The sequence below is a fragment of the Benincasa hispida genome, chromosome 5 (genome assembly GCF_027475165.1).
Source record: "Benincasa hispida cultivar pf3 chromosome 5, pf3_genome.v1.1, whole genome shotgun sequence".
Lineage (NCBI taxonomy): Eukaryota > Viridiplantae > Streptophyta > Magnoliopsida > Cucurbitales > Cucurbitaceae > Benincasa > Benincasa hispida.
Window position 1 is genome coordinate 43144052 of NC_143482.1, and position 11096 is coordinate 43155147.

Sequence of the window (11096 nt, forward strand, 5' to 3'; positions counted from 1 at the left end):
CATGGTAATCTTTGGAGAAGACTGTTGCTGTTTGATCAAGATCTTGAAGAGTTCTTCAAAGGTATGATCTAAAACTCTCTTATTTAGATGACCATGCTTTAGTTTCTGCCAAAATCAGTGAAATTGAATGCTTATGGATCCTTGATACTTCCGCTACATATTATTACACTCTTACAAGTAATGCATGAATGATTATGTACATATGATATTGGTGGAATGAAATTTGGGGAGGGTGCAAATTGATACACTTATGAAAGCTCAGAGTTTAAATTACCCAATATTTAAAGGTATTAATTGATATTTGCACTAATTATTTTAACAAAACTTAAATTGAAATATATACCATTCAAACAATCTTTTAATTAATTAGATAGTGTTTGGTTTTAGGGTTTAGGGTTTAGAGTGGTTGTCAAACACTCCAATTTCATCCAGAATTACATTCCAAACGCACCATAACAAATTAAACACATGACTTATTTTTTAAATTAAATACTTGAAAATGTATTCCAAACACACCATAACAAATTTAACATAAGAAAAAAAATACTGAAACAATGAAGAATTTGGAACTTCTGATATGTAGATCCATGAGATATCCTTCCTAGCTCGTAAAGAGAATTGAGGTAATTATATCTCGAATAGAGTTTGGAATATTCAAATTCACTTAGAGAAATAGTATAATGTATAATGATACATTATAATATAAAGTTTATATTTTAATTAAACTTTATAGTATAAATTTAATTTTGGATATGATTTAAAATTAATTTATGGAAAAATTAAATATTCGTTTAACATGAATTTGATTCATATTAAAACTATAAGTTAAAATTAACCCATATTATATGCACAATAAGACTATAGGTTATGAGAGAAATACAATTTAATATGATTCAAATGTAGGCTAAATTAAATATTTGATATTTAATTTGGTAATTAATTTGATTTGATTTAATTGAATTGAATTGAATTAGTTGAATTAAAACTATAAGCTATGTGAGAAATGTTTCATTTTAAATGATTTAATGAAATTATTAATTAAATTAGATTTAATTAATTAATAATTATTTTAAATTAAATTAATTTTTTGGTTTTATTAAATCAAATAACACTCACCTAGGGGAGTTATTTGAAATGTTTCCTCTCTCCATTAGTTAAAAAAACCTGAAAAATAATTATTAAAAAAAAGATTTTTTTTCTTGAAGAACGAAGGTTTTTATAGAAGGGTTGTGTGAAAATTTTTTCTCCAAAAATTCTCTTTTTCTTTTCCCATTTTGAGATTAGTTCCCACGGACGAATATCAACATTCTCAAATAATAGGGGTGGTTTCGATTGGATTGGAATGACAACTTAGAGGGGTGAATAGGATTTATTAAAACTAATGAAAACTTGTTACTAATGTGGGTCTAATCAAGTAAATTAAGACAATTTTAAATAATAAGTAATTTAAACAAAAAATAATGATTTCACTTTAATTAAACAAAAAATTAAACTTCACACTTTAAAGCACAATTTTAAAATCTAATAAAAGGATTGGTCAATGATATATAAATTTAAGAAATACCAACCAAAATATAAGCAATTCAATTCAAGAACAGAAATTGCAAATAATTTCAAGCAATAAAATTTAAGAATAGATTAATTACAAAATTAAATAGGTGAAAGATAGAGAAATTGACACTGGAAATTGTATAGTGGTTCAGCACAACCGACCTACATCCATTTCTCAAGCTCCTCTTGAGTATGTCACTACACTCTTTCCAAGGCTTAGAGTCGAACCGCTAGGATGTTCTTTTTTTCGAAGCAAGAACGAACCCGATCATTTCCACAGTTGAGGATCATACCGTTACAACCATTATTTTTAGGGATAATAGCATCCCTTGAAATGAATTTGGAAATTAAGAATAATATGAGAAAAACTCTCTTGAATAGTAGATGTACAAGCTTTTTTCTCACAACAAATCAATCATCACAATACATAATCTCTCTCAAGAATTAAATGAAAATAAGAAAATTGAAACTTGAAGAGAATAACAATGGTGGCTTTGAGTTATGGAGGATAGAAAAATAATGTAAAATTTTTCTATTAGTTTGGAGAATAACATGTATTTAAATAGAGGAGGATGGTGAAATTCAAATTTAATTTAGGCTATTGGATGTTGATAAAAGAAAATTGAACGGTGAAAATTTAAATTCAACTAACCGTTAGATACCAACAAAAAAATAATATAATAATATATCTTTTAAAATTATTTATTTTAAAACCCAACAAAAAGTATCCAAAACTAGCGGTTAGACATGAACATAAAATAATATTAAATTTATTTTCTTTTTAAAACCAATCCGAACATAAAAAACTCACCATGTGTCACTTCTCCATTGTTGCAAGTAGTACGTTTCAATTGGTTCACTTTGATGAGAAAAATCCTGCCATGTCATCAACTCGGAATTTTTCCATTAAGTTTGTTTCGATTATATTTTTTTCGTTTGAGGTCTGATTTTGTTGTTTTGAGCAATGGACACTTCAAAACACTCAAATCATTAATAAGCAAAAGAAAGTTTGTTATCATTAAAATATTAATTAATTAATTTGAGATTAAGAACAAAAAAGCCAACAAATTTTCAATTGGTGGTATTCGTGAAATTCAAGAAAAATTGGTGTTCTTCAATTTGAGTCATCAACGAGAGTAAAAGTGGATTTCTTTTCTCTGTAGAATTAGGTTTCTGGTATTTTTGATAATAAAAAGCTGTTTATCAATTTTATAATATATCGTGATTTATAGTAAATAAAAATATAGTTTCTCGTTATAAGAGAACATAAGTAAAAATATATCACTTGTAATAGAGTAGTTTAAATAAAAATGTGTATTATTATAAATATTAATTTTTTACTTTAAATTTAAACAATAAATATATTTCTATGAAATAAAACTAGTTATTTAAAAAATTATTAGTATATTAGTTAGAATAAGATTATATTCATGTGATATCACGTGTAATAGAGTAATTTAAACAAAAATGTATATTACTATAAATATTAATTTTTTACTTTAAATTTAAACAATAAATATATTTCTATGAAATAAAACTGGTTATTTGAAAAATTACTAGTAAATTAGTTAGCTAGATTAAGATTATATTCATTTCAACCGTAATATGTTAACAATTCAACAGTAATATATTATAAGAACATAAAAAAATAATCCTAACTAATTTTTAAAATAAAACTATTAGATAATATTTTATCCAAATCATTAATATATATATATATATATATATATATAATTAAAATACATGTGATTTGCCCGAGGTAAAACACGAGTATTAAATATGTGCAAAGATTTATGGTTAGTATACAAAATTCAAAATATTTCTTTTTAATATTATTTTTATTTTTTTTTTGGAAACGACGTAGTTACTAATATACTCTCAAATTGAAATATAAATTAAGTATATCGTTTTGATGTGACTAAATTTTAACGTGATGATAAATAAAAATCTAACCAACCAAGGTGGTTACAAACGATGTTAAAATATATAATGATGATTTTATTTTGAAATATTTAATATTTATAACTCTAAATCACTTTATATATTCATATATAACCATGGAATAAAAAGAGCAAAAACGCAAATCATAAGTTTCTCGTATTTTATAATATTAAAAATATAATGTAAATATAAAAATTGAAGGTAAGGGTCCTGCACATATGAAAAATGAAGAATTATGCTTGGAGTTCTTAATGAGTGGTGGAGATTTTGATATTCTAACGTGTGTAACTGTGAATTGAAGTTGGATTTGTGCAGAAAAAATATATGTATCTTATTAAGGCCGAAATAATATCCAAATAATTTAAAGTTAAACATCAATGTGTAACAATCTAGTTCCCGAATTTTACTATTTACAATTAGTCTTTATACTTTTAAATTTATAATAATTTAGTTTTTATTATATAAATTATTGTTAAGCTTTAATGAGATTTTTTACATAAATGAATCGCCAAAGTAATTATAGACTCAGTATTTTCATAAAATATAAAATCTATATCATAAGATATTAAAAATTGACATCAAATTTTTATAATTTTTTTACATTATAGACTAAATTGTTACAAATTTGAAACTACAAAAACTAAATTGTTACATACTAAAATTCATGCATTAAATTGTTACAAAATTGAAAATACAAGGTAGGAACTAAATTGTTACTTTTATGAAATTTAAGGACCAAAATTATTTTTTAAATCTAATTTAAAGGTGTTAAATTTCGTGCTAATCCTCTGTTTGGTTATTTGTTTAATTTATGAATGATTTGATTATTTTCCTGATTACAGATTTTAATTTAAATAAATAAAATATTGTCTTATATTTCGTGATAGTCAAAGTTGAAAAAAATAAATAAAATACTTTTAAAATTTTGGTTTGGAGGACTTGATTATCTTTTTAATTGTACCATTCTTTTTTACAATTTCGTGATAATATCTCAGTAAAAATAATTCTTCATTTGAATATCCTCTTATTTTCGAATTTTAATTTCAATCAAAATTTTATCAATTAAAAAATCACGTTGCTGTTAAAAAATTAAATTGTTATTTTGATCGAGATGATTGATTATCATCTCAATTTTAAACTTTAATTTAAATAAAAAATATTTTTTCTTATTTTCTTTTAATACAGTGATAATCCTCTATTAACCAAGAATATTATTTTTGGGTATTTGAATGATTCGATAATACATATTTTTAAACAGAAAATTGCAATAATCAATGATATATCTTTTTAATTTCAAACCAAAAATGTTTTTTTTTTTAAAAAAAAAAATCGTAATAACACTTCTTAGTTAAAAACCCGTGGTTCGAATATTTTTTATTTTATAAAATAAAAATATAAAATGTACACACATATTTTAATAATAAAAAAAAGTTGAAAAATAATAAAAATTGAAGGTGATGAATACTTCGGGGAAAAAAAATAGTAGCTGAAACAGAAGAAAAAAGGTGCAAAAACGTAGAATGATGTTGATTTTAACAAAAAAAAAAAAACATCTGCATGAAGATTAAAAAGAATTCTACACAAAAAAAAAAAAAAAACCAAATGGAAAACTAGAGTTTAATTTAGCTTTAGACTAACAAGCACACACGAATATGGATATGATGATGATATGTCGATTTCTTAAAAATTAAGATACGGATATACTATATATATATGTATCTAATGTCCAATTAATTGTTATAATACTTATTTTAAGTTAGATTAAAGTAGATTCAAGAAATAAGTAAAAACTTGAAAAAAATCCGACAATATCACAATTGAGAATGAAGTAGAAGACGAAGAGTGAAAAATGAAGTTGGATAGAGAGAAGATAATAATGAAGATTTAGTTAAGTTTTTTTTTTTAATTATTTTAAATTTTTTTTTTTTATGTTTTTATTTGGTTTTGTTTGTATCCTTTATAAAATAGGTTGTAGGTTGCCTTAAATTAGGAAAAAAAAACGCAACATATCCCATTTACGCAATTGAAAGCATATAAAAATTAAAAGAAAAAAGTCAATACTTAAGTTTACATGTATGTATAGTATTGTTTTTTGTATAATTAGAAGTATTTATGTCTCTCGTGCTTTAGATTTTAAATATTTTTTTAATAAAATATTTTGAATGAGTTAATGTGATGTTAGATTAAAACAACAAGTATGAAAATGATAAAAAATACAACAATAAATAAAATATCAAGATAAATCAAGACGGTTACAAAATTTAAAAACGAAAATAAAAGGTTTCTTTTGAATTGGTAGATAAAAAAGCAAATCTGAAAATGATAAAAAAAAATACAATGATAAATAAAAATCAAGATATTAAAATCGAGGATAAATCAAAGTGGTTACAACTTTTAAAAATAAAAACCAAAAGTTCTGAATAGATATCAAATTTTAAATTTTTGATATATAGTAGTAAATAATAGATAATTGAAATGTAGAATAAATATAGATCATACCTAACTTTAAGGACGTATTTGAAATTGTAAAAAGGTTAAATTATCGATTGAACGAAAATTTCATTAAATTTGTATGCACCTATTAAGCACAAATATAAAAGTTTTATAGATTAAATGTGTAATTTAATATTTTTCAATAAGATTTTTTTAATCAGTACTTAAACGAAAATCAAATAGATTATTAGACAAAATAAACTTTATTATCGGTTTATGTGATTATTTTATTTAAAATTTCACAAATAGAAAAATGTCAAATTATTTATAAAAAATAGTAAAAAAAAATATTGATAGACTAATGATAATCAATTTATATCATTGATAGAATATACTTTTATCCATTTTTATACACATACTTCTGTCAGTCTCTATCATGGACTATTAAAGAATAATTTTACTTATTTTTTAATTTTTAGGAAGATATTAAAATTTGTTGGTTTGTGTGAATAATTTTACTTATTTTTTAATTTTTGAAAATCTGCTTTTTGAAATAAAACTATTTATTGAAGCTTAAAAAATAATAATAAAAATGATATGGCGCACTTTAATCTAAATTTTCGCGACGATCGCCAACCGCGAGGCGGCCGCTAAGATTTGAAATTCATGAAAATGGCGGCATTTCTCCCTCCTCTTCCTCTCTATTTCACCACCAACTCCATTCTTTCACCAATGGATTCTCCAAGATTCTCCTCCTCCTCCGTTTGCCTTCTCCGGCAAACTTTGCGACTTCCACATTATCTATCCGCCTTTCGGAATCGGATTCTTTCCGTCTCCCATGGACTCGGCGGAGTACCACAAGCCATCCGTCCGAGCGTCGAAGAAGCGCGAGTCGGAGGAGCACTCTTTGCAACAGGCCACTGCCAACAAGAGACCCGTGCTTGGCGAGATTACTAACTCATTGATCTTCAGTTCGAGCCAGTGCTCCTTTTCTGATCAGGAGATGACGGATAAGGATCTGGACAAGGAGGAACTCCCTGAAGGAATGTCTGTTGATTGTTCAGAGAAATCTGGCTCTGCATTTAGCATCTATAGCCATCTTCGATCTCTGGAGGTATGGATTTCGGCTTATGTGTCTTGTTTTTTAGATATCGGTTTTGTTAGTTCCCTGTCATCGAGATATTGTGTACAGTGAAGTTGCTAAAAGAACTGAGGATTGCGATTCCTTTACTCTATCTTGGTTTTAGGTATTAGTTTGGCAAGTTCTATGTGGTTGAGATACTGTGCGTGGTGAAGTACTTATAAGAACTGAACATTGCGATGTCTTTTCTCTGGCTTGGTTTTAGATATCGGTTTAACAAGGTTTCGGAGATCGAGATATTGTGTGTAGTGAAGTGGTTATAGGAACTGCTATTGCGATATATTTTCTTCGTGCAATTTAATAGTTTCATCGTCATCTTGTTTGTTTACGATTATATTAATTATAGAAAATTTGAAGTTTCTGTTTCTTATATTTGTTTAATTTATCTACGATTGTTGCTTCTGAGATTTGTCTAGGAGGAATTTATCACAACGCAGGGGAGGTTCTCTCTCGAATAATTTTGTTTGGATATGGATTGATATTTCTATTGCTCAATTTATTTCTTCGGATTAGAACATTTTTCTAAAATGTATTTATACACACAACTATTTATACAAGTAAAGTGTTTAAGTTCGAATTCCTGCCTGCTAGTTTCCCCATTTTTCAACTCGTTCAAGCAAACCAACGCCACTCTCATTCCCATGATTTTATCAAAATAATGATCTTCAACTTTAATAGTTCAACTTTAACGAGTTTGATCCAACCAGTTATTTCCTTGCGTGAACCAGATGGAATTACACATGAAGTTACTGCCCAACAACATTGAAAAGGCTCACAATAGCGATTCCAGTTTAACTTTCACTCGTATGCGAGAAATTCTAGTGGATTGGTTAGTAGAGGTTGCTGAGGAATACAAGCTTGTATCAGACACCCTATATCTCACCATATCACATATTGACAGATACTTATCCTGGCATGCTATTGACAGAAGCAAGCTACAACTTCTTGGTGTTTGCTGCATGCTAATTGCATCGTATTTACCAAGATCCCACTTGTTTTATTTGGTAATATTTATGGTTTTAGTTTTAAGATCTCATTGCTATATTGATTGGTGCTGCAGGAAGCATGAGGAGATCAGTCCTCCACATGTTGAAGACTTCTGCTATATAACAGATAATACATATACCAGAGAACAGGTGCTCAATTAGTCCTTTTCATGCTTAAGCATTGCTTTCTCTTCCAATGTTTTGACGCTACAAACATCTTGCATTCTCGTTTTCCCTTACATAATTGCAACAAAAGGAAGAAAATCTCCATATGGTTTATGAGATATAAATATCATTGCTAGTATTTATGTCCATTTTGTTTTCTGTTATTCATGATTGTTTTTCAAAACATAGTTACTGCCATCTATATTTTGTCCTACCAACATTTTAGAAAATTGAGACATCAACTTCAATCCATTTGAATAACCCTTTTTCGAAAAGATACTAATTCCATGGCGCAACTGATTAAGGATTTTATCTGGTCTTGTTTAATATGCAGGTACTAAATATGGAGAGAGAAGTACGCACATTCTTGACCTGTGAAGGCGCCCCCACGATAAAAGTTTTCCTCAGGCAAGAATGCTTTTCAATTATCGTGTATTCAGTTCCTACAAACCCCATATTCTTATTTTCCCAATAATGAATTAACTCATTGTCGCCATCTTACAGAATATTTACAAAAGTTGCTCTAGAAAATTGGAAGGTTAGCCCCCATTCACATTTTTTCCATTTTTATTCTTCCGCCTTTCATTATTGATTCTAAAAACTTACCTCTATCAGCAGGCTCCGGATTTGGAATTTGAGTTGTTGAGTTGTTATCTTGCGGAGCTAAGTTTGTTAGATTACCTTTGTATGCAATTCTTACCTTCAAAAGTCGCAGCATCAGCCATTTTTCTTTCTAGATTCACAATCCAACCAGAGAAACATCCTTGGGTAAGTGATATGTTTGCTTCTCTTTTAATAACTAATCCATAATATATTTTGATAATGTTCTTGTTAACTCCATTAAAATGTTATCGGTGTTTCAAGCGATAATTAACAAGCTTTGTTGCTTCACCACATTTTGCAGTGTTCAGTACTACAACATTACTCCGGTTTCAGGCCATCTGAACTAAAGGAATGCATTCTTGCCATTCATGACTTACAATTAAATAGAAAAGGAAGCTCTTTACTAGCAATCAGAGACAAGTACAAGCAGCATAAGGTAACGTGCCTACATATTTCATTAGTTATTTTAATTAAAACTTTTGAATTGTGACGTAGATACTAAAAGGAAATTGAAACGAATATAGAAATTGACTTATTTTTAAAATTAAATATTTTAAAAGTTAAACCTCATACCCTATTAAGTGAAGCTCTAAATTATATTGACAATTTGATATGGATATCAATAATGAATCCAAAACTCTTTCTAGTTTACATAAATTGTTAGGTGTTATGTAATCTTAAATTTACATTTATCATCAACTTAGACTTTTGGGTTAATTGGTCATTTAACATAAATGAAATTAAAGTTTAAGTTTTTGGGTTAATCGATGATTTAATATAAATGGAACAAAAATTGAAGTTTAGAAAATGTTATGAGTATTTACGCTTCACGAAAGTTTTCATTTTCAATAGTGTTCAAATCATATTTAATGATAAACATTTTCATTTTTCAGTTCAAGTGTGTGGCCAAGTTATCTTCTCCCTCAGAAATTCCTGCATGTTATTTTGAGGACATTGATCAGCAATCATTCAGCAGGTTCTTAAGAACTTAATTCTTTGATGCTTTGAAGCTCAAACCCTTTTCTCTTCCCTTTGCTAGCATAACATGCACAGTAACCATGCACAAATAATAAGAACTAGGTACTTGTTAGATAGATCATAAAAGATATTTTTTTTGTTCTTTTGGTTTCTCTCTCTCTCTTCATTGTAGCCTCTTTTCTTCATTGTAAGAATGCAATTGAATCATAATGAAGGCTTTACTCCCCCCTTTCTTTTCTTTTAGTTTCTATCTCCAAGAATTGTATAAATCATACATTTGTATTCAAGGTAAAGAGGGGAAATTTCTACTGCTACATTATTATGGATAATTTTTTTTCTTGATACTATTAGGTGGGTTGATGAAATAAATGAATAATAAATTAATACATCATCAAATATGTCCAATTATGAATGAAAGCGGTAATTTTTACTAGAAATTTTATTGAGGAAAAAAATCACTTTTCATTGGATGTAGATGTGTGGACTTTGATGAGGAATAATGTGATATAAAAACACACTTAACTAAAAAAATAAGGTTACATCATTGTTTGCTTATTTCAATAAATTGTTTAATCATAGTTTATCACATCACAAATTCTTTTACATCTCTTTTTATATATTTTAATTTCTTTTGTGTTGTGATGAGAGTGGGATGCATAGAGACAAGTGTATTTTAAATTGTTCTTTAACTATTTGGGGTGTAATTCATTTTAATTTTTAAGAGTGTCTAATAAAGTGTCTTTCAATTTTAGATCCATTAGGTTTTTAAATTTCAAAGATTAAAAATCATTTTTGATCTCTAAACTTTTATTAAAACAACAATTTAGTTCTTGAACTTTAGTTGGCAATGATTTAGTCTTTATACTTTTAAATTTATAACAATATAGTTTCCAAATTTTACTAAATAACAATCTAATATCTATATTTTGAAAATTGTAACAATTTAGTCCTCAACATGAAAAGGAAAATACTTGGGTGTAGTTGGCTTGTACTCATTTATTGTATGATCTTATGTTATATCCAATAAAAAGTACCATACTTGACATTTTTGTTTCTTTTCTTTTTTCTTTAAAGAAAATGATTAAAAATGTTTTTTTCTCTTGTGGGTAGGTGAAGGAAGAGTATGGGGATTAAGATTGCACTTATTCATTGCTCTTATGAAAAACCTATATCTTTAAATTAAGTTGGAATTATATTATGTAACAACTCATTATATATAGTTTATAAAAAATTTGGATTTGGTTTTCGATCAATTTAACGATCTACATGTGGTAGAAATTTCATTAAATTTTAAGCAT

General features: G+C 27.0%; 1 pseudogene across 1 annotated transcript; it reads left to right on the forward strand.

The window, feature by feature from the left end:
• The first annotated feature begins 6630 nt into the window (after positions 1 to 6630).
• On the forward strand, positions 6631 to 10041 carry LOC120078376 (cyclin-A3-1-like; annotated as a pseudogene). The gene is made up of 8 exons (XR_016529747.1): positions 6631 to 7039; positions 7795 to 8039; positions 8127 to 8202; positions 8552 to 8625; positions 8722 to 8755; positions 8836 to 8985; positions 9122 to 9256; positions 9714 to 10041. The product of XR_016529747.1 is annotated as a cyclin-A3-1-like (transcript).
• Positions 10042 to 11096: the final 1055 nt, after the last annotated feature.